The 21,798-nt window shown below is 38.0% G+C and overlaps 1 pseudogene; it reads right to left on the reverse strand.

Moving 5' to 3' along the window:
• Nucleotides 1-15,629: 15,629 nt before the first annotated feature.
• Nucleotides 15,630-18,167, reverse strand: LOC138147330 (disks large-associated protein 5-like; annotated as a pseudogene).
• Between the last annotated feature and the right edge of the window lie 3,631 nt (nt 18,168-21,798).

Raw genomic sequence — 21,798 nt, forward strand, 5'->3', positions numbered from 1 at the left:
GATTTAGGGATACTTGATGGATAGCCCATCTCCTCCTCTGTTATCCACAAAATGACATTCATTCTAGAAGAAAGCCCCCACCATAGTAGGTGGATGCATTTGAGTGAATGTACTAAAAGATAGAGACAAAAGTTGTACAGATTGAGGGGAGGGAGGATGACTAGGTAATGATCTATATTTTTGGAGGTAGTACCCATGATAATCAAAGTCATATATACAACATAAAATTAAATCTCTCCATCTCCATGCCTATCCCAGGAGACTTTTTTTAAATTTACCATTTGATGATGATCCATAATTCATGAGAAATCCTAACAGAGTATTGCAAGAATGTTAAAAGGGACTCAAAATTACATATGATCCTATTTGCCTCAAACTTTATTCTTTATATTGAATCAAATTCCAGTTTATTGTTGGCTTGTTTTTAACTTTACTTTTCATGTTCATACTTTAAGGATCAATGATTTTATTTGTGATATCAATTTATTACCACAAAGAAAATAATAAACATAAGAAAATTGTAGCATGCTTAACAGAACAATTTAAAAATGATTCAGAAACTTAATCTATATCTAGGTTACATTCTGCAGGGAAACTAGTAGTGAGTTTCATCACGACAATAGTTTCACAGTTCTGCTACTTAACCATTTCATAGTTCACTTCTACTAAGCACATGCAGTTGATGATGGCATGATTTTCTTTTCCACTGACCTCTCTGTGTCTGTCTCTCTCTGTCTCTCTCTTTCTCTCTCTGTCTCCCTCCCTCTCTCTGTCTCTCTGTCTCTGTCTATTTCTCTCTCTCTCTTTCACTCTCATTCAAATAGGTTATGTGCTTTTATGGGTATATGGACCAGATGCAGACAAAAGCTTCTACTATTCCCCCATCTGACTGATCCAGACATGGCTCAAATATTCTTCATGCTTCAAAGCTGGAAAGACAAGGACATTCCTATTAATTTTGATCTTTCTTAGTTTGGTCCAGTGTTTTAGTCTGTGAAGATGTTTTGGATCCTGATTCTGTCATCCAGTGTGTAATCAGCTTTGCATCACCTGAAAAAGAGCATGATATCTCTGCATTTTCTGAAGTCATTGATAAAAACATTTAAGTAGCACAAGGTCAAGCAATGATTCCCTAAGGAATACCTCTGGAGCCCCTTTTCAAGTTGCCAGTGAACCACCAATGACTATTCTGTCTCTGACCATTTAATCAGGTCCAGGTCCATCTAACTGGCCCATTATATAGTCTGTCTCCATCTTTTCACAAAAGCAACATGAGAAACTTTATCAAATGCTTTATTATTTGCTTTACCATGTCAGAGGTTTAAAGTATCTTGGAATAATTTATGCTCCCTTACTTTAAATTTATGAAGAAGGACTGAAATTTCCATGTAATTGGTCCTTCCCATTTTTTTTTTTTTGCCTTTTTGGAGGGCAGTTGGGGTTAAGTAACTTGCCCAAGTTTAAAGGGCTAGTTTTTTTTGTGTGGGTGTTAAGTGTCTCAGGCCAGAACCGAACTCAGGTCCTCCTGACTCCGGGGGCCGACGCTTTACTCACTGCGCCACATAGCCACCCCTGTCCTTCCCATTTCAAAAGAAAATCTAAAGCATCTTCTTCTCCCATTTTATTTGAAAAATATTTTCAATTTTTATTGAAAATTTTATTTTATTTTAATTATAAACTTGAAATCACTCATATGTAGGGTCTAACAATTTGTCTCTAAAAAGCTAATTAAATACCCATTTAAAAAAAAAAACAAGTATTAAAGAGAAATCTTCCATTTATAGTTATATTTTCCACTCCCACTTGCCCCTTTTGTCCTGGGAAGTAATTTAGTATGGTTCCTAGGTGGTTGACTCTTTAAACTGATTGAACTTAGAATAAGTACCAGGGATACTTATAAAACAGGAAACTAGCTTTATCTTCCTTTCCAGTAACTCAGAGGCTGAATTGTCAGGCCATAACTGAAATTAAAATTTGTTAAAAAAAAACTGATTACTGCAGAGACATTTGGAAAGCCAATTAAGCATGTAAGACCCACAATAAGAATGGATTAAGCTAAAGCAGAATTACTGCAGAAATATCAGGCATCCCCTGCTGCAATATAGATGGCATCAGTGTTTGCAGATTATTGTGCCTCTTGCTGGCAGCACCAAATAAAATGTAGCATCTGGATATGCTGGCTGACGTTGACATTCACTGAACAGATTGGCAAGAGATCAGAATGACTGAATAATGCATAACCACATGGAGAATTCTTTGCCATGAAATAAAGGTGATTTATCTCTTAGAAACTCAACACTATAACCCACTTTCCACTTCTACAAATATACTTAGACCTAGTGAAATTGCTAGTTTCTACCAAAGAATTAAATAGGCTTCCAATTGGCATTATGAATGGCAATAAAAGGGACAACCTCAATTGAGCTTTTCCATTCTCCAAAAGAGCTGAGCCACAGTGCTACCAGTCTTTGGCACTCAGATGCTAAATTAATCAAACCAACTGAACAATAAGGCTCAATTAAATAAATGCAATATGAGTATGAGCTATGATATCAGTGATTAAATAGAAAATGGAAGCCTGAGCCCGTTTCCATAATAATGCATTGGCTGGCTTGATTTCTATCTCATGTGGGCAAGTACTGTTGTTTTCCATCATGAGAATTATATTCTGTTTTCCATTGTATTTCTGTCCATTTCTGAGCTCAGTTTGGTTTAAAAAAATACCTGATGGCCTGCCTTCCTTCTGTTGGTGAGACTCTCCCAACTTAGCTCAACTAGTCCTTGAATAGTAGAAACAGTATTGCACCAGCTCCATACTGGAAGCCTCTCTAGTGGTAGAACCTTCCAGAACTTGGCTCCATGCCTTTCAAGAAACAAGTGTCACTTTTATACTGAAGTGAGGCATCAGCACAGAACCAATATGGTGATCCAACTGCTCAAGTAGACAGAAGAAAAGATCCTTCTAAGACTACTTTCCATTGCCTTTAAAAAATTAACATAGTGAACCAAATAAAGCCTTGTAGACACTCTACAAACAAGCTACTTCCCACACAAACATTTAAATTATATAAGATTCTGACAGCTGTGACTGTAGAGATGACTTTGTGCAATGACCTGTTGAGGACTGACAAGTGGAGACCCTTACTCACCTAACGTATTTGCTAGTGTGATAGAATATGGGCTGCAGGAGATGACACAAGCAAAAGGATTATCTATTGATGGTGACATTTTCTGAATGTTCTCATTTGCAATTTTCATCACGCCAAGGACATTGAGACCCAGAACACTACAAAAACCTCTTTAGTATATTCAATAATAACATGAAACCAACGTAACCCTCTACAATAGAAAAAAACCAAAATGGATGAAAACCGTATATTGGACAATTGATCAGTCAAGCATTTATTAAGTGCCTTTTATACCATATATCTTTCACTGTGCTAGAAGCTAAGTATACCAAAATAAATATAATATAGGCCTTACATGTAAAGAGTTTACATTCTTTTAGGGGACACACTATATACACATATAAGAAAATATTAAATATACACAAAGTATATGCAAGCTTATTTGTAGGAGGAGTGGGGCAAAAATGGTACTAGAAACTGAGGAAATTAAGAACGGCCTCATGTGGGACATAGTGCTAGAGGTGAGCTTTGAAGGAAGCCAGAGATTCTAGGATTATGTTCCTGGCAAGGGGAAGAGCTCAGGCAAAGGCATAAACATGGAAGATGGAATGTTGTATGTGAGGAAAAGCATGAAGGCCAGGTTGTCTGGAACCAAGAGTGCTAGAAGGGGAATAATGTGGGGGCAGCTAGTGACGAAGTTAATAGAGCACCAGCCCTGAAGTCAGGAGAACCTGAGTTCAAATCTGGCCTCAGACACTTGATGCTTAACTAACTATGTAAGTTAGTTGTAAGTAAGACTTGGGCAAGTCACTTAACCCTTCCCTCCTCAAAAAATAAAATTAAAAAATCAAATTTAAAAAAAATCATTGCCTTCCCTCCTCAAAAAAAAAATACTAATCATGTGCATTTAGACAAATTATCCACTGAGTTGGTCTATAAATTGCTAGTTTTAACTAGAACTTCTTTGGACTATGGATATTGTCCCAGGATTCAGTAGGAGAAAGAGATTGAGCTAAATTGACTTGGGAAATTGCCCAGGGCTTTCATTGATCCCAAAGGCACAGAAATCAATCTCATTAACACCATTGTCTTTTTGGTGGTAGGCTATGGATGCAAATCATGGAACATCATAATCTCAGAAAAATCAGAATTATTAGTAGCCTAAAAAACAATGAATGGGAAGGTACATAGTGGGCATAAATAGGTTACAGTCTCTATCACCAGTGATAACTAGCACATAGTCACTGGTATAAAAGACATCATTGAGGAGATAAAGAAGTGGGCAAGTTGTGTACTGGAAAGGAGAGAGTGATATTGAATAACAATTCCTGAAATCTTAAGCAAACTGAGGGCAAACAATCCCATCAGGTATATCCTCTCTGGTGGATATGTGGAGGTAAAGAATTACAAAGGATGAGAAGATGTAAAGGGATAGCCAGCCATCTGTATCAGTAAAGGGAATAGCTGCGTCTGTGAACCCAGCTTCATCCAGGTATTATCCACAACACAAATATATATATATTACAACACAAATCAGTGTCAGCTCCTGGAGGTCAGGGACTGTATTTTGCCTCTTTTTGTATTCCCAGAACTCAGCACAGGGCCTGATACATAAGTACTTAATAAAAGTCTGTTGGTTGATTGATTGATTGATTGATTGATTGATAAATTCCTGGTGTCAGTGTTAGAAGATCCTAAGTTTTTTGTTCATGTGCTTTAAGTCTTTTTATAAGTTCAAATTCCAACTTGAAATTCAGAATGGTAGTATCAAAGCTTTTGGAAAAAAGGAATAAATAGTTTTTAATATTTGAAAAAAATGATCTTTCAAGAATTCATAGTTGGCAAGGGTTCTTAGATTTATACAGTTCAATGGATTTAGATGGGAAAAATTCTATATTTCTACTAACTAAAAAATCTTTATTTTCACTAACTGAAATTTATATTTCTCTTCAATTAAAAATGAAGGCATCAAAATTATCTGGTATTGGCTAAGAAATAGAAAAGCAGATCAGTAAGACAGAGGAGACATACAATAAACAGTAGCAAATGGTTATAGTAACTTTGTGTTTGACAAACATAAAGATTAAACTTTTGGTATAAGAATTCATTATTGGTAAAAATTGTTGGGAAATCTGGAAAGCAATCTGGCAGAAATTGGGCATAAACCAATATTTTACATAATTTACCAAGATAGCATTAAAATGAATATATGGGGGCAGCTAGGTGGCACAGTGAATAAGAGCACTGGCCATGGAGTCAGGAGGACCTGAGTTCAAATCCAGCCTCAGTCACTTAACTAGTTGTGTGACCTTGGGCAAGTCACTTAACCCCAATTGACCTCTAAAAAAAAAAAGCTAAAATGAATACATGACCCAGATATAAAGGGAGATATCACAAGAAAATTAGAAGAACATGAAACATATTATCTATCAGACATGTATAGAACAATTTATGAATAAACAGTAGAGAGCATTGTAGATGTAAAATGGATAATTTCTATTACATTAAATTAAAAAGTTGTTGTAGAACTAAAACCAATGTAGCCAAGGTTAGAGGGAAAGCAGAAAATTGATGGAGGGGGGAAGATTTTTATAGGCAGTTTATCAGATAAAGATCTCATATTTTAAATAAAATACTTTGCCAAATTTTTAAGAATATGAGTAATTCCCCAACTGATAAATGGTCAAAAGATATGAACAGGCAGTTTTTCGATAAAGAAATCAAAACTATATATAGACATGATAAAATGCTCTAAATAATTCTTTATTAGAGAAATGCAAATTAACGTAACTTTGGGATATTATCTCAGACCTATGGGATCAGCTTAAATGATATAAACAGGGGCGGCTAGGTGGCGCAGTGAATAGAGCACTGGCCCTATAATCAGGAGGACCTGAGTTCAAATCCAGCCTCAGACACTTGACACAAAAACTAGCTATGTGACCTTGGGCAAGTCACTTAACCCCAACTGCCCTTCAAAAAGCAATCAATCAATCAATCAATAAAATGATATAAACAAAGTATATAGTGTTGATATAAATAAATGCTAGACGGTGTGTGGAAAAATTGGGACACTAATTCACTGTTGATGAAATTGTGAACTGATCCAACCATTTTGGAGAGCAACCTGGAAATATATCCAAAGAGTTAAAAATCTGTGTATACCCTTTGACCTAGAAATGCCACTATTAGGTCTATTGCCCAAGAGTTAGGGAAAAAGGAAAAGAACTTACATGTTCTAAAATACTTATAGCAGCTCTCATTGTGGAACTGGAAATTGAAGGGATGCCCATCAATTAAGGAATGATTAAACAAGTTGTGGTGTATGATTGTGATGGAATACCACTGTGTTATAAGAAATGATGAGCTGATTGATTTTATAAAAACACTGAAAGACTTGCATGAAACAATGAAGAATGAAATGAGCAAAACCAAGAGAATGTTATACACAATAACAGCAATATTGTTCTAAGAACAATTCTGAATAACTAAGTCATTTTGAGTATTATAGATATTCAAATGAATTACATAGGACCTATGAAGGAAGATGCTATCTACCTCCAGAGAAAGAACTAATAAATGGAAGTTATGTATAGTATGGTTTTACATACATACATATGTATATATATATATATATATGCCATTAGACACAAATATGTGTATATTATATATACACATTTTTGTGTATAGTGGTAGCCTTCTCTAGGACAGAGTGGAAAGGGAGGGAGAAAAAAATAAAAATTGCACAGCAGAGAACAAAAGAAAACTTAGAAGGAAGCACAGAAAAATAGGATAGCTTTGAAATGGTGTAGTATTTATTACATAGTTGTTTTTTTTAAAGCAGTGTAAAATGGAAATTCATGGTTTTATGTTAAATCTTCCTTTTGTGTTGTGTTGTGCTGTGTATGTGGAAATATTCTTTTCTTTTTGTATTTAAGTTTAAAATAAATTTAAAAAAACTTTAAATGAAGGAAACAAATATTATTCTGAGAAGGGATTGTTAAGATTCAACAGAGTCCCCAAATGAAATAAGAAAGGTTAAGAACACCTGCCATAGACTTTAGATGTGAATTTAGGGGTGTGTTATCAAATGTGGTCACTAAGTCTGTTGGTTTTGCTTAAAGGGCTTTTTTACCCCTTACAACTGAGTGAACAAGGTGGGGGACAGTGGTTAAATAGTAGTAACTATGATATAGAAACAAAAGGTAACTATAAAACTTTGAAAAATAGATGTATATATCAGTCCTTATTCTTGCTTTATTAGATGTCATAGACTGTGATTCAATATTTCTTTAATAATTAACCTCCAGTGAAATCCTATTCCAAAGATGCCTTATCATGGTATGAGTTTTTGCACTAAATCCAGCATCTGACACATACCAAGCACTCAGTAAATGTTTGTTGACTGACTCTAGGAGAACCTGGGTTTTCAGAGGCCATGCCAGAAAAAGACTAGCTCTTACAGGTCCTACCAAGCAGGAAAGGCATCAAGTACGGAATTCTTGGAAAAAGCAAATTTTGGATAGAGGTACAGTCATAGGCCTAATTGTAAAGAGTTGAGGAGTGGTGATAAGGAAGGAAAAGTATTCTTTTTTGTTGCTTTTGAGTCACTTCTGACTCTTCATGACACCCTCTGGGGTTTTCTTGGCAAAGATGCTAGAGTGGTTTGCTATTTCCTTCTCCAGCTCATTTTACAAATGAGGAAACTGAGGCAAATGGGGTTAAGTGACTTGCCCAGGGTCACACAGCTAATAAGTGTCTGAGGTCAGATTTGAACTTAGGGAGATGAGCCTTTCTGACTTCAGGCCTGGCATTCTATCCACTGAGTCACCTAGTTATGCCTTAAAAAGTAGCATAAAGGATATCAAGGAAATATATGATTAAAAAAAGACTACCCAAGAATTCTACTGGTACCCACAAATGTTCAAAAATTTAGAAGAAGCTCCCAACAAACAAAAAACCAAACAAAAACAGGGGCGGCTAGGTGGCACAGTGAATAGAGCACTGGCCCTGGAGTCAGGAGGACCTGAGTTCAAATCCAGGCTCAGACATTTAACACTTACTAGCCGTGTGACCTTGGGCAAGTCATTTAACCCCAATTGCCCTGCCTTCCACCCCTCCAAAAAGCAAAAACCAAACCAAACCAAATAAAAGCATAGAAGAAGCTCCCCCAACATAATGGATATATTTTTCTATGGAGGATTTAAAAGAAAGAATAGACAAGTATCCCCTAAGTTGAGAAAGTATAATTGGATTATAGCTTGTGCTGGTGAAGAATGTGCCAACATCAATATAAAGGATCCATCAAAGTATCAAAGATTCTGTTACTAGAAAGTTTTCTCGACCCTAGCTCTGCCTTTTGAGTTTATTTCAGCCATGAATTGTTTCAGTGGTAACCTACTATTGAAGGTAGACCATAAAGGAAAAAGAGAAAAAGGAAAGAAGGTACCAAAGGAGAAAGGAAAGATGGTACAACTCTGCACCAGATTTTATCCTTGATTTATTCCCCTATGTTTACAGTAGGCATGTTTATGGTTCATCATATAACATAAACACTGAGAGAGATTTCTTCCCCCTACACATGATGTATAAAATCTACTCAAAAATGTTCATAATTCTTGTGTCTATTGACAGCAGAAAGATTCTGAACAGGCAGTGAGTCAGACTCTATAATACAATTTATCCTGATATTAAAATGTCAAGTGACGGTGAGAGGGAAAGGAGTCAGGAAAGTATAACAGAAAGAGAATTAGATTTGAAGTTAGAAGCTTATGTTTAACCTTATCTCTTACATGATTTAACTTCTCTGTGATTTGGTTTCCTCAACTTTAAAACAAAGTGTCCACAACATAGGATCATCAGTATGGGGCTGGAATGGATCTCAGAAACCATTGCATTAAAATCCTTCATTTTCTAAGTGAGAGAAACTAAAGATTAGAGAAGTTATTATTATCATTAATTATCATTATTTGTTGATGTTGTTATACATTATATTATACATAATGTAATATATTTGTATATACACATATTTATATTGTATATCACACATAATTAATATTAATTTGTATATAACATACAATTAATATTAATAATTTTGTTGTTGTTTAGTCATTTCATTCATGTCTGACTTTTCATAATTGCAAAGATACTGGAGTGATTTGCCATTTCCTTCTCCAGATCATTTTGCAGATGAGGAAACAGGGTTAATTGACTCATCCAGGGTCACACAGCTAGCAAGTACCTCAGGCCAGATTTTAACTCTGGTCTTCCTGACTCCAGGCTAATATTAATAATAGCTAATGCTTATATAGCACTTTAAAGTTTGCAAAGAACTGTACATATATTATTTCAGTTGACACTCACAACAACCCTGAGAAGTGCTATTATTATCCCCATCTTTCAGATGAAGAAAGTGAGGCCCAGAAAGGTTAAGTGACTTGCTGATGAGCACCCAGTGAGTAGGTGGCAGAATTTGAACTCAGCTTTTCCTAAGTCCAAGTTGAGGATTTTATATACTATGTCATCTTTCATCTCTTGTGTTTGGCCCCTCATTGTCACTCACAAAGCCACTGCCCTAATGCTTCAGACTCTTTTGAGGCTTCCTAATTGGTATCCCTGCATCCAGTCTCCCCTTTCTCCAATCCATTCTCCACACAGCTATCAAATGAAGGGAATCCATTGGGATTTAATCCTAGAAACTAGAGGATAGTGTCTCTCTAACTTCTAGTACTAAAACATTCTTTCACTTGGTTTTGGTACTAATATGAGCTTGTCTTTCAGATGTAAGGCAAGATGAGTAATGATAGTTAGAATTTAAAGGAAGAAGAGGTTCCTGGGAAGATGGCGGAATAGGTCAGAAAATTCTAAGTTCTGTTCATTCATGTCTGACTTTTCATAATCACAAAGATACTGGAGTATCTTATTTTTCTTTTCATTGTCCCCTGCCCAATGACAACTGTCTCTGATAAAGTCAGGATGTCAACATTCACTTAGACTTCAAATATATAAACGGGGGGAGAGAGAGAGAGAGAGAGACAGAGAGAGAGAGAGACAGAGAGAGACAGAGAGACAGACAGAGAGAGAGAGAGACAGAGAGACAGACAGAGAGAGAGAGAGAGAGAGAGAGAGAGAGAGAGAGAGAGAGAGAGAGAGAACCTATTTCCCCCCACAAGTTAAAATAGCACCTTAGGGAGAACAAAGTATGGGTGAAGATGAATAAGAACAGGGGCATAACCAGGGTCCTCCTGAGACAGTTTGAGAAGGTCAGAAAGAAACTCCCAGGATGAGGTTTGATCCCTGTGAAGAGTAAACACCTTCCAGCTAGGTCCCATTTTATTGGCAATCAGCAAGCTAAACAACAAGGGGCAAGCCCTGGGGTTAGTAGGTTTGAGGGACTGCCTTGACCCTAGCCACCAGAACTTCCCCTCCTCCCCATAGTGAGGGGAGTTGGGTGTGTGAGCCTGGAAAGATCGAGGGAACCTCTGCTGACCAGGAACGCCAGACCCAGCTGTGCCATGAAGAGCGGTGGGGGTGAGAAGGGACCAGCACACACCCAGTGAGTGCAGAAGCAGCGGGGCAGAAAGCCCTTGGCTGTGGCCACTTACCGGAGGCTGGAGGTTTGGCTTTGGTTTGGGGATAGAGGGGAGAACCGAAGATATGAGGCAAGAGGGACCATTTCCCATACCCCAGAGCTAGAGGTGGTTACAAAAATTAAGCTATCACCACAAAAAAATGTACATACAAAGGAGAAAGAATCCAACCATAGAAAGTTATTATGGGAATAGAGATGACTGGGAGTTCATCTTCAAAGGAGGATATTAAAGTAAAGAAACCCTCAAAGAGTAATGTCAAATGCTCACCTGCCCAAAAAGAATTTATAGAAGAACTTTAAAAAGACTTCAAAAATCAGATGACAGAGATGGAGGAAAAACTAAAAAAGAAAATAAGAATAATCCAAGAAAAACAAGAAGGGTATGAAAGTCAACCAACCTAGAAAAGGAGATTCAGAATCTTAAGGAAGAAAATGACACCTTGGAAATTCAAACTGGGCAAAGTGAAGCCAGTGAAATTATAAGAGATCAAGAAATAATTTTTAAAATATGAATAAAGAATTTAAAGAAAGGAAATGGGAATTTATTAAGCACCTATGTTCCAGACACTGTGCTAAGCACTTCACCAGTATTATCTCATTTGATCCTCACAACAACTTTGTGAGTTGGATGTTATTATGCTAGCCATTTTACAGTTGAGGAAACTGAGGCAGACAAAGGTTAAGTGACTTGCCCAGAGTCACGCTGCTTTTAGGTGCTTGGGGCTAGTTTTGGACTCAGACCTTCTTGACTCTAGACCCAGCCCTCTATCCATTGCATCACCCAACTTGCTTGAGTTTAAAGGAGTAAGGTGACAGAAGAATGCTTTAGAGGATGTGATTAGAAAGGTTTTTACTTCCCCACATTCAGCCCGTGACTATTGTCGAAACAGACTCTGATTGATATGGCCATTTGGTAATGGCAAGAACTGTCTGTGCCCATGCCAGGACCAAGACTTGAAATGGATTCTCTCTCTGTCTCTGTCTCTCTCCATGTATTTGAGGTCTAAGTGAATGTTAACATCCTGACTTTATCAGAGACAGTTGCCATTGGGCAGGGGCCAACCAAAAGAAAAGAATGGCAATTAACCCTAGTTATAGATGCTGGGATGACTCACAAGGTATTTCATAACAGGGTTAGTTTTCTGGGGCTGTGGATATCTGTCTATTATGTATGTGGAGATGTCCTAACACAAGTAGTGGAATGGGATACCTGAAATAATTTTCCAAATGCAGAAATCTGACCATGTCTTTGTTCCAAAACTATCAATGCCTTTGTGTTGCCTCCTTACCTGGCCTTTAAGGCCTTCTATATTCTAGTTCCAGCCTCATCTCATCTTTATAGTCATATCTCATACTATTCTCCTTCAAAATACAATCCTCCATCCAAAGTAGACTTGTAGATTGTTCTCTAATCTTGCTCTGGACTCTACCTTTTCATATATCCACACTATCTGTTGCCCGTGCCTGGAATACACTCCCTTCTCATGCCCTCTTCTGATAATTATTGGCTTCCTTCCTGGTCCAATTCAGGTGCCATTCCAATAAGAAGCCTTTACTGATCAGCCCATTTCTTACTTCTTTCTTCAAACTCAATGCTTATTTAATAAAAGACAGCATCAGGCAGTGGAAATATCCTGACTTTGGAGGCAGAGATCCTGGGTTCAAACTCACCCTCTATCACTCTATCACTCATACAAATCATTTTGCCTTTCTGGCCTGTTTCTTCATTTGCAAAAAATGAGCGTTTTGGGCTAAATTGTCTGTAAGGTTCTTTCCAGGCCTAGATCTATGATCCTATGGGGAAAAAAATGTTGCCCATCAATGTCACTGAGTTCAAACTCTTCCTCAGCAAATGAAACAAAAGTCTGACAACGAATCTTAAAACAAGGTTTTCAAGGTGGTGCCCAGAGCTATGCCCTCAGTCAATTACTAGATTAGAGGAGTATTTTGAAGAATGATTGCTTTTAAGATTAATGCCAGGATGCAATCCATGGCACCTGAAGATACCATTTGGAGCTTCAACATCATTAACGCTTACACAGAAATCAATGACACTTGCACCAAAAGACTTGATTGAAGTGGAAATTCCAAGAGACATTTTTCTTGCAAAAGATCCTTCCAATGCTGGTAAGTGTGGGCTTATATCAAACTTATCTAATGTTCAGGGGTTTTTTTCTTCCTCTAACAGGAACTCAGGTCTTGGAAATGCAAGAGAATATGTATATATCTTTCCCCCCATGAAACAGCACAAGCTTTTATCTACATCAATAGAGAACACCATGGTGTTCTCTGAAAGGTCCAAAATGATGATAGACAACTAGCAAGATCAGAATGTACTTTGCACTGGTTCCAGGACACTTGACAGTTGTACTCTCTGTGGGATAAATGCCTAAGTAATATGATGGGATGAGGTAATACGTGTGAAATGATTCATAAACATAAAGCACTATACAAATTGAAGCTTTATAATTAGGAGCCACAGAAAACTTTAGGGAACTGAATGTTGAAACACTCCACTGGTGAAAATTGAATTTTCATCTTATAGAATTTCTTGGTGCTAGAGAGAAGCTGAATGACTTGCCTATAGTCACATAGCTAGTATGTTCCTAACACAGGACTCGAACCCAGATCTTTCTGTCTCCATGGTTAGCTTTCTATTAAGTATGCTGTACCAGCACCTCCCCTAGAGCTACAAGGAGGAGTGTACTAGAGTCAGCTTGAACTGGCTCTGGAGAGCTGATTGTTAAATTTTCAGTGTGAGCATTTATACCTCAGAAATCTGGGCGTAAGGTAGCTAGGTGGTGTGGTGGATAAACCACCAGTCCTGGAGTCAAAAGGATCTGAGTTCAAATATGACCTCAGATATTTTCTATCTTAACACAAGCTTAACCTCAATTGCCTCCTCCACCCCCAAAAAAGAAAGAAATCAAGGCTTGATTTATTGTTTTGTTGGTTGTTTAAACTTGAGAAAGTGATAGAGGAAATGTTAATAATGAAGATTAAATTTAAAAGTGTGTCATGTATGCAATTTTTTCAGAGAGTCAATTGTTAAACATTTGCCAGTATACGCAGGACTTCAGAAGCCAGCTAATCCAAGTCCCTTCTTTTGAAGAAGAGGAAACAGGCCCAAAAAGTTAAATTAACTTGTCCAAGGTGACACAGGTAATTAACTCAGAAGCCAGATTTGAACTCAACTCTTCTGGCCAAGTCAGATAGCCTCTGCTTACTATACCAGGCTCCTTCCTCTTTTTTGACTTCTTCCTCTCACTCCACTTCCTTTTCCTCCTCCTTCCCTTCCACTTCCACCTCTATTTCCATTTTCCTTGATGTGGAGTGAGGAAATGCTTTCCATCAATGAAGATCAGCATCTCTTTTGTAACGCAGGACCTTAAAAAGCTACCTTAGGAACTGGAAAGAGTTAGAGGAGTATTTTGAAGAATGATTGCTTTTAAGATTAATGTCAGGATGCAATCCATGGCACCTGAAGATCCCATGTGGCGCTTCAGCATCATTAACACTTACACAGAAATCAATGACACTTGCACCAAAGACTTGATTGAAGTGGAAATTCCAAGAGACATCCCAGTTATACAGCTATCAGAGAAAAGGACAGGAATAATAATTGTTTTTATCTTTCACACTTTAAAGTTTACAAAGGCTAGCCAAGACAGTTCCAATCCTTTTTTAACTCTTTTTTGAATTAATCATCTTTGGTTCTTCAAGTGTATCTGACTCCTACAGACTACTTGAGCCCAAACTGTGGTAGAGCCTTCTAACCTTGTTGATCAGCCACAGTCAGACACACTGTACCTTGACTCCAACATAGTGATGTCACTTCTGCCCTCTTCGAGAATGGAGAACAACCAACCAACCATATCTGATTCTCCTCTTAGGACTAGCCAACGTGTATATCGTGAGAATTAGTTTTTTTGTTTTGTTTTGTTTATTGCCTTCTGGAGGGCAATTGGGGTTAAGTAACTTGCCCAAGGTTACATGGCTAGTTTTTTTGTGTGGGTGTTAAGTGTCTGAGGTCAGATTTGAACTCAGGTCCTCCTGACTCCAGGGCCGGTACTTTACTCACAGTGCCACCAGCCGCCCTGAGAATTAGTTTTGTAGCACAGTACTCTGTAATGTTAATGGAATTTAAGATCTTCCCCACACATTAATAGGCCTCACATGGAGCTCACTAAGGAAATCTTGTTTGGGAGGCTTTCACACCTTTTGCTAATTTCTAATTAGGCACTGAGTCAGGAGGATTGTGATGCCTTCTGACTCTGAGAAGTATATAAATGCACTGAGTTGGCAGTTTGCTTTGGGGACTCATTTATGAGAATGATCTTGCGATTCCCCGGTCGAGATTCTGAGTGGCCATTTTTTCAGATCTCCTGGACTGCTCTGGAGTAAAGACTTTCTGGATCCAGGGATGTATGTAAAAGGTATAGTTGATTCAGGCAATTCAGATTCCTGTCTTTTGGTCTTTATTTCTCTGCTTCTATTTTCTCTGAAGTTCAGAGTGCTGACTTTCCCCCTGAACTAGTGAATGCATTTTTTTTATACAAGTAGTTTCACCCTTTAATACATTGTTTTAATACCTTTTTGTTTAATACCTTGCCATATACAATCACTCTAACATAAAAAAGTACAGCACAGCAATAATAAAAATAATAAAGATGCAACATCAATGATCAATGAAATCTCTGGAAATGTATTTAAATAACCACTGCTCCCAGGATGCTCAATGTCAACAAAGGTTTTCATAGCAAATTTGTAATCCTCTGAAAACAGAGGCTTACAAAATATTCATGAATGACTTTGACAGTTTATAGTCAGGGTTTATTGTGACTTTCTTACATTAGTGATACAGTAGGAGGGGGGGAACATAAGTGGTTCCAGTTTCCTTCAAGAAGATTTCATTTCTTATTCCCAGGTGTTTTGTGTTCAACTGGATCTTCTGATTTGCTATGTACAATCTCTTTGGATACACTGGTGGCTGAGAATGACTTAACTGGGCTTTTGATTCTGAAAAAACCGGCATCAAAAACTATCTTTATCAATTTCCTTTGCTTTTGATACCATGGGAGCCACAATCTCGAATGAAGGATCTTCCTGCTTAAGTTGCTCCTCATTGAAGCTTTTAGAGCAGCCAGTTGACTTCGAGCTGCTGTTCTGGCAGCATCATCCTGTTTGGATTTGCAGTTTTCAGCTGGGAAGGTTTTCTTCTGAATAAATTTTTGGATTATGGTAATTTTTTTCTTGCCATTCTGATTCCTGAAGCTTACTGTTTTTCAAATTTTTTGTTCAAATCTTCTAACTGAAAATAAACCATATCCCAAAATCCATCCAGATCCATGCAGGTAGTCTTCTTTCTATCAGATTTATACTCACAATCATTCAACGATCCTCCAAACTTTTTGAACCTCTCACTTATAAGGAGTCTTATTTAACCAACTGTTGTGCACATGAGATCTTTTTCTAATTTTTAATTCTTGTTCTTTTGTTTGACTAATTCTTGGTTCCTCATAGAGTTATTTGCTTCAATTTGGTTGATTCTTGTTTTTAGCAAATTATTTTCCTCAGCTAGCTTTTGGAGCTCCTTTTTCCATATCACACTTTTTTCTTTTTAAGGAGCTATTATCTTCATTATAATGTTTTTCAAATTTTGCAATTTTGATTTTAAAAGAATTATGCATTTTGTCTTTTTTCTCTCTCATTTGGTTTTCAAAGTTTCTTTTGAGCTCATCTAGGAAAGCTTTCTGTGCTTGGGACCAGTTCGCTGTTGATGCTTCAGCTGTGGGTGTGGAGTCAACATTGTCTCCCTCTGAATTTGTTTCCTCCCTCTGAGGATAGTAGGACTCCAGAGTCTTTGTAGTTTGCTTTCTACCCATTTTGAGGCATGGCCCTAGCCACATCCTTCCTCTAGGGTTCCAAAGCCTTTACTGTTTAGGGTTTTGCCCTGGGGCAATAGTTACTATGTTTTCAGGGTCAGGGTGGCCCGGTTGGAGCAGCCAGGGTTCACTCTGCCATCCTGGTCCTTAGAGGTCCTGATAGGTTTTTTTTTTTTTATTTCTGGGCTGTGGAGTGGTAGTCCCAGGAGTATTTGCTGTCTCTGACAAGGGCCCTGCATTTGATTCTTACCTTGCTTTTTCCAGTCCCAGACCTTTGGTGATAGTCCTGGTAGTGGCCCTTGTGGTTGGTGGGATGACTTGGCCCCCCTTCCTTGATCAGTCCTTTGTGCACTGCACCTTCCCGGCCTGCTTCTGCCCACTCCCCACCCCTTCCCCGTGTAGTCCCAGCCTGCCTCTCTCAGCACACCCACACTGTTGGCTTCCTGGCCTGCCTCTCTCCTCTCTTTTCAATTCTTGAGAGTGATCAGCTTTAATTTGTAAAGGACTCCAGAAACAACTAGGTTCCACAGAACTATGTTCTTTTCATGGGGAAATGGGTTCCATTCTATAGTTCATTAGACTATCTAGTGGTTGAAACAAAATTTTCAGGTGCAAAGGAAGGCTTCTCTCTCACTTGAGAAGCAAAATTTATCTCAGGAAAGTATTCTTTTCCAAGAAATTCAGCAATTTCTTCTGTTGGCAATGTTTCAAAATTATGAGAAAGTACTTCGATAAGTGGGTCTTCTTTCCCACCAACTTTGGAAGGAAGGACCTTTGGCTGCTTCATTTGATCCTTAGCATTTGACCTTGTGATCCATACAGAGGTCTGGATAGCCTTCTTTGATTCAGGTTTTGCTGTCTTCTGTCCTGGAAGAGCTCTAAGAAACTGTAGTGGGTCAGGTTTGTAAAGCCCGACTTTAAATCTCCCCTCTTTTGGCTTTCTCATGCTGCTCTTTCCTATTTTGAAGCAACTTTCTCTCTTTATACTGCTGAAGCATCTCTTTTCACTGATCATTCAGCATCTAGTGTATACTATTGAGAGGTAACTTTGGTTTGACAGCATCCTTTTCCAGAATGTTAAAGTAGTGTCTAAACTCATTATATGTAAAAGATTCAATTTCTGAAGTATCTCTTCCAGAGTGAATATAATCAGAAGGATTAACAAGCTTTGTGAAACAGGGATGTATGTCTACTATTCAGTTGTGAGGTTCAAGTCATGAACCTCTTTTGTTTAAGGCAGTACAGTTATGTTAGTGAAGAGTAATAACTTATGAGGTATCTTGTCTATGTGGAAATGTAAAGGAAAGTGAAATAGTCTGAGTAATGGATTATACTAACCCATACTCACCCCAGTTCTGGTCATTTTCCTCCTATTCCTTTTTGGTCCTTGTTTGTTTAATCTCTTTGCCAGATTTGTGTCTGTTTATCTTCCCTTAGTATAATAAATGCACAGCTGCACCTATGAATCCTTCACTAGAACTATCTATAAGTAACTCCCTAGCCCATTATACACATCCTGGATCCCTTGTTAGCTTGGGACATACGTATATTCCCAACATCCATCTTGTCAAATAAGGTATGACATTGATGGGTGGCAGCTTGGTCAGCCTTGACCACTAGCTGACTTAGTGACATTTTCAAGCCTAAAATCACACCAGGTAGCACCCCCCCCCCCTACTTCCCAGTGAATTATGGGCATTAGATATTAAAAGTGCATGTTCTTTAAGCACTGACCACTCCTTAACTCCTCCCTAATCCCACCCTTACTCACCTAGTTAGCATAATTGGCATAGGTTTTACTAAAGATAATCCTATAAAAACTTTAACTCTACTCCTTTAAGGTTTCAGGTTCCCTAAGAACTCTTGCCTGCTGTAAAGCATAACAATATACTTTTACCAACTTGACTTAATGCTTGAGCCTATGAATTCATTCCAGACTGCTCATCAAGGGATTCAGGTTATTGGAGTTCCTAAAACACATACAAGTTTGTGTCATTTAGCCTGGGACTTGGCTCATTAGAACCCACACCTGAGAGTGCCAGGAGGAAGCCTGCAAGGGCAGCATGGGGAGAAGGACACACCCTCAAGAGAACTGTATTTGGACATTTTTGTTTTGGATTGAGGGGCTTATAATGCTATGTACTTTGTGTTTATTTAAGGTTGTATGACCATTCTGGTAATGAGTTATGTTATCTTGCAAATGTGATGTGTTTATTTTGTGGAGATTATGTTGTACTTAAGAAATGTTAATGTTAATTCAGATATAAATTGCCTATGTAATAGGCATGAAAGATCTTGGGGCCAAGTGTAATGGGAATGGGAATTTGAAGATCTTCCCTGCCTCTTAATAAGCCTAAATTGAATTTGAGGACCTTTCCTGATTTGAAAACATACTCTGCACCCTAATAGGCTGCATATGCTCACCTGGAGCCTGTGGTGGGAGGCTTGTTTTTCACAAAGGCACAATTTTTGTTACTTTGTAGTCAAGTGGGTAATGAGGGTTGTGATATTCTCTGACCCTAAAGAAGGCTATATATACTCTGATGAGAAGTCTTGCTTGGTACCTAAGGTTGGGAAGAGTTGTGTGATTTGACCAAATGAGACTCTGGGCAGCTGTTGAGCCACCCCTCCACCCCGCTTTGAAAACCCAGATGTTGGTGTTTCTCTCTCTGGTGACTGACTAGGTATGGATGTAATGGTCAGACAACTAGAAGCCCTATCTGCTGAATTGTGTTATTTTCTCTTGTAACTTCTGTTTGTATTCTCTGAAGTTCAGGGTGATGACTTTTCCCCCTGAATTAGGTAAATGATGTGTATTTGATTAAAGTAAGATTTTTTTTTTTAAGCAATCGGGGTTAAGTAACTTGCTCAAGGTTACAAGGTTCTGGGTGTGGTGCTGAGTGTCTGAGCCTGGGATTCGATCTCCAGGTCATCCTGACACTGGAGCCGGTGCTCTTACTCGCTGTGCTACCTGGCCACTTCTAAGCAATTGGGGTTAAGTAACTTGCTCAAGGTTACACGGCCAGGTGTTTCTGGGTGGGTTTGCTAAGTGTCTGAGCCTGGGATTCGATCTCCAGATTATCCTGACACTGGAGCCGGTGCTCTTAACCTGGTGTATCAGCAATGCCATATTCACAATGCCTATAGAGATTACAAATATGCTGATATAATTATCCATCACAAAATATGTCAGGTTTGCCATTTGGGGAAATAAACTAGAAAATTTATTAAGATACCAAAAGACTGAGTTCCAAAACCAGAAAGTGAAAGCCATCAGAGTAGTTATGATATTGGCACAGGTAGATAAAGTAGAAAGCACCCACATTTTCAAGCCTTTAAAACAGAACAGGCTACCTCAGGCAAAGGTCCTCCTCTCCCCACTCACAGCAACCACCCAGCGTCCTGGAAGAGCTCTCCCAGCAGCTCCGGCCCCTGGCAGTGCTCAGCCGGAGTCCTAACTCAAAAAAAAAAAAAAGCAACTGCCGCCAACTGCCAACCACAGGACCGTTAGCTGGGCTTTTTTTTTTTTTTTTTTTTTTTAACGCACATCCGTGGGGCATGTGAGACCTTTAAATTCTTTTCTTTTTGGCGGGGGGAAGGTAGGGCATAAGGATGTTAACCCATTTTGAATTGCTTTCCTTTAGAAAAGCAGATCAAAGAACCTATGCTAGCAACCATCCTGGGTATGCTAGGGTCCTTGCTGCTACACCATGTTATTCCAAAAATAAATAATCCTGCGAAACAGACTTACTGAATAAAAAGGGTTCTGGGGAAACTATCAAAAGAAAATTATAAAGACACCACTTTCCTCCACAAGCCAGAAATGCTCAGTTATCAAAAATTAGTGAATGTAATTTTAAAAGATTGTTGACCCCTTAAACAATTATCTTTCCTAGTAAAGCAGATCTAAGAACCTGTGCTAGCAACCATCCTGGGCATGCCAGTGTGGTTGCTGTTACATAGACATATGCTGATTTATTTGTAGACAATTTCATGGAAAACAACTTTAATGACAGGTGAAAACACAAAACATTTTGCAAATGTACTATGTTCTTGTTTGATTACTGCAAATAGAATGAGCAAGTCACTTCCCTTGTTTCTACTTCTTGTTCAATGAAGAGAACATTGTTTTATTCATCTCTAAATTGGACTTTTAAAATTTTAATCATGTTTTTAAACTATGACCACAAACTTGAAATATATATAATTGCTGGTAATGGCATGGATAATGACAAATCTTTTCAAAAATGGAAGAAGATAATCAGATCACTGAATCTAAATGCTTTGCTGGATAGGGTATGGTTCCCTAGAGAGAGAACATATGGTGCCACTTAACTATTTAACTACTTAAACTATTATTTTCCATCAACTTATCCAAATAACTTTTTATTTGGCTAAGAACCTGTTCATCATAATTTGCTAGTTTATCTTCAAAGAAGTAACAGGGGTTAAATAATAATAATATAAAAAGATGATGCCTGGTTGGATGATGGAAATTAGAGGGGTCACATTTTAAAATATCCAACAGAATCTTTTCTTTCCATCATAGTTTCCTTCTATTTTCTTTTAACTATTTCTAATCAGAAGGAGATTTTTTTTAATGTATCAAATCATATTGTATCTTAAAACAAATTGGAAAGCTTTTTTTAGTTATTGAAAAAAAAGACTGTGAAACTCATTCCTCTGGCGAAGGATAATTTTTTGTTTTGTTTTAGGAATTCATTCAATAAGCATTTATTAAGCACCTACTATATGCTATGTGCTATACTGTACTGTAATGCCAAGGAAAGGCAGCTTCCCAAGGTTCAAAATACCAGCATAGGTGCTCTCCATTTTATTCAGTGACAAACCAAGAACAGAGAAGATCAAAACATGACATCATTCAAAATACAGCATTTACTAAGTGTGATTAAATAATCTCCAAGTACTACCCCACCCCAGGACCTTCCAATCATTCAATCAATTACAAAGTCCCTGTTCTAAATACCATTCCACCTCTAGGCTGTACCTTCATTTAGTCCACCACAAAGTCCCTCTTCTCAAATGGAGATTAGTTTCCAAACATAAGTAAAGTACATTCACTTGTTCAACCATAGAACACAAAAAGGTCAAAAGTTCCCCACTCCTGGATCACAATTGAATCTACCCCAGAGTTATATCAAGTTTAAGCACAGCACTTAATACCCAAATGGAG

The sequence above is a fragment of the Petaurus breviceps genome, unplaced genomic scaffold (genome assembly GCF_028583685.1).
Source record: "Petaurus breviceps papuanus isolate PSGF00001 unplaced genomic scaffold, PetGlider_PUasm1.0 90784, whole genome shotgun sequence".
NCBI classification, from domain to species: Eukaryota; Metazoa; Chordata; class Mammalia; order Diprotodontia; family Petauridae; genus Petaurus; species Petaurus breviceps.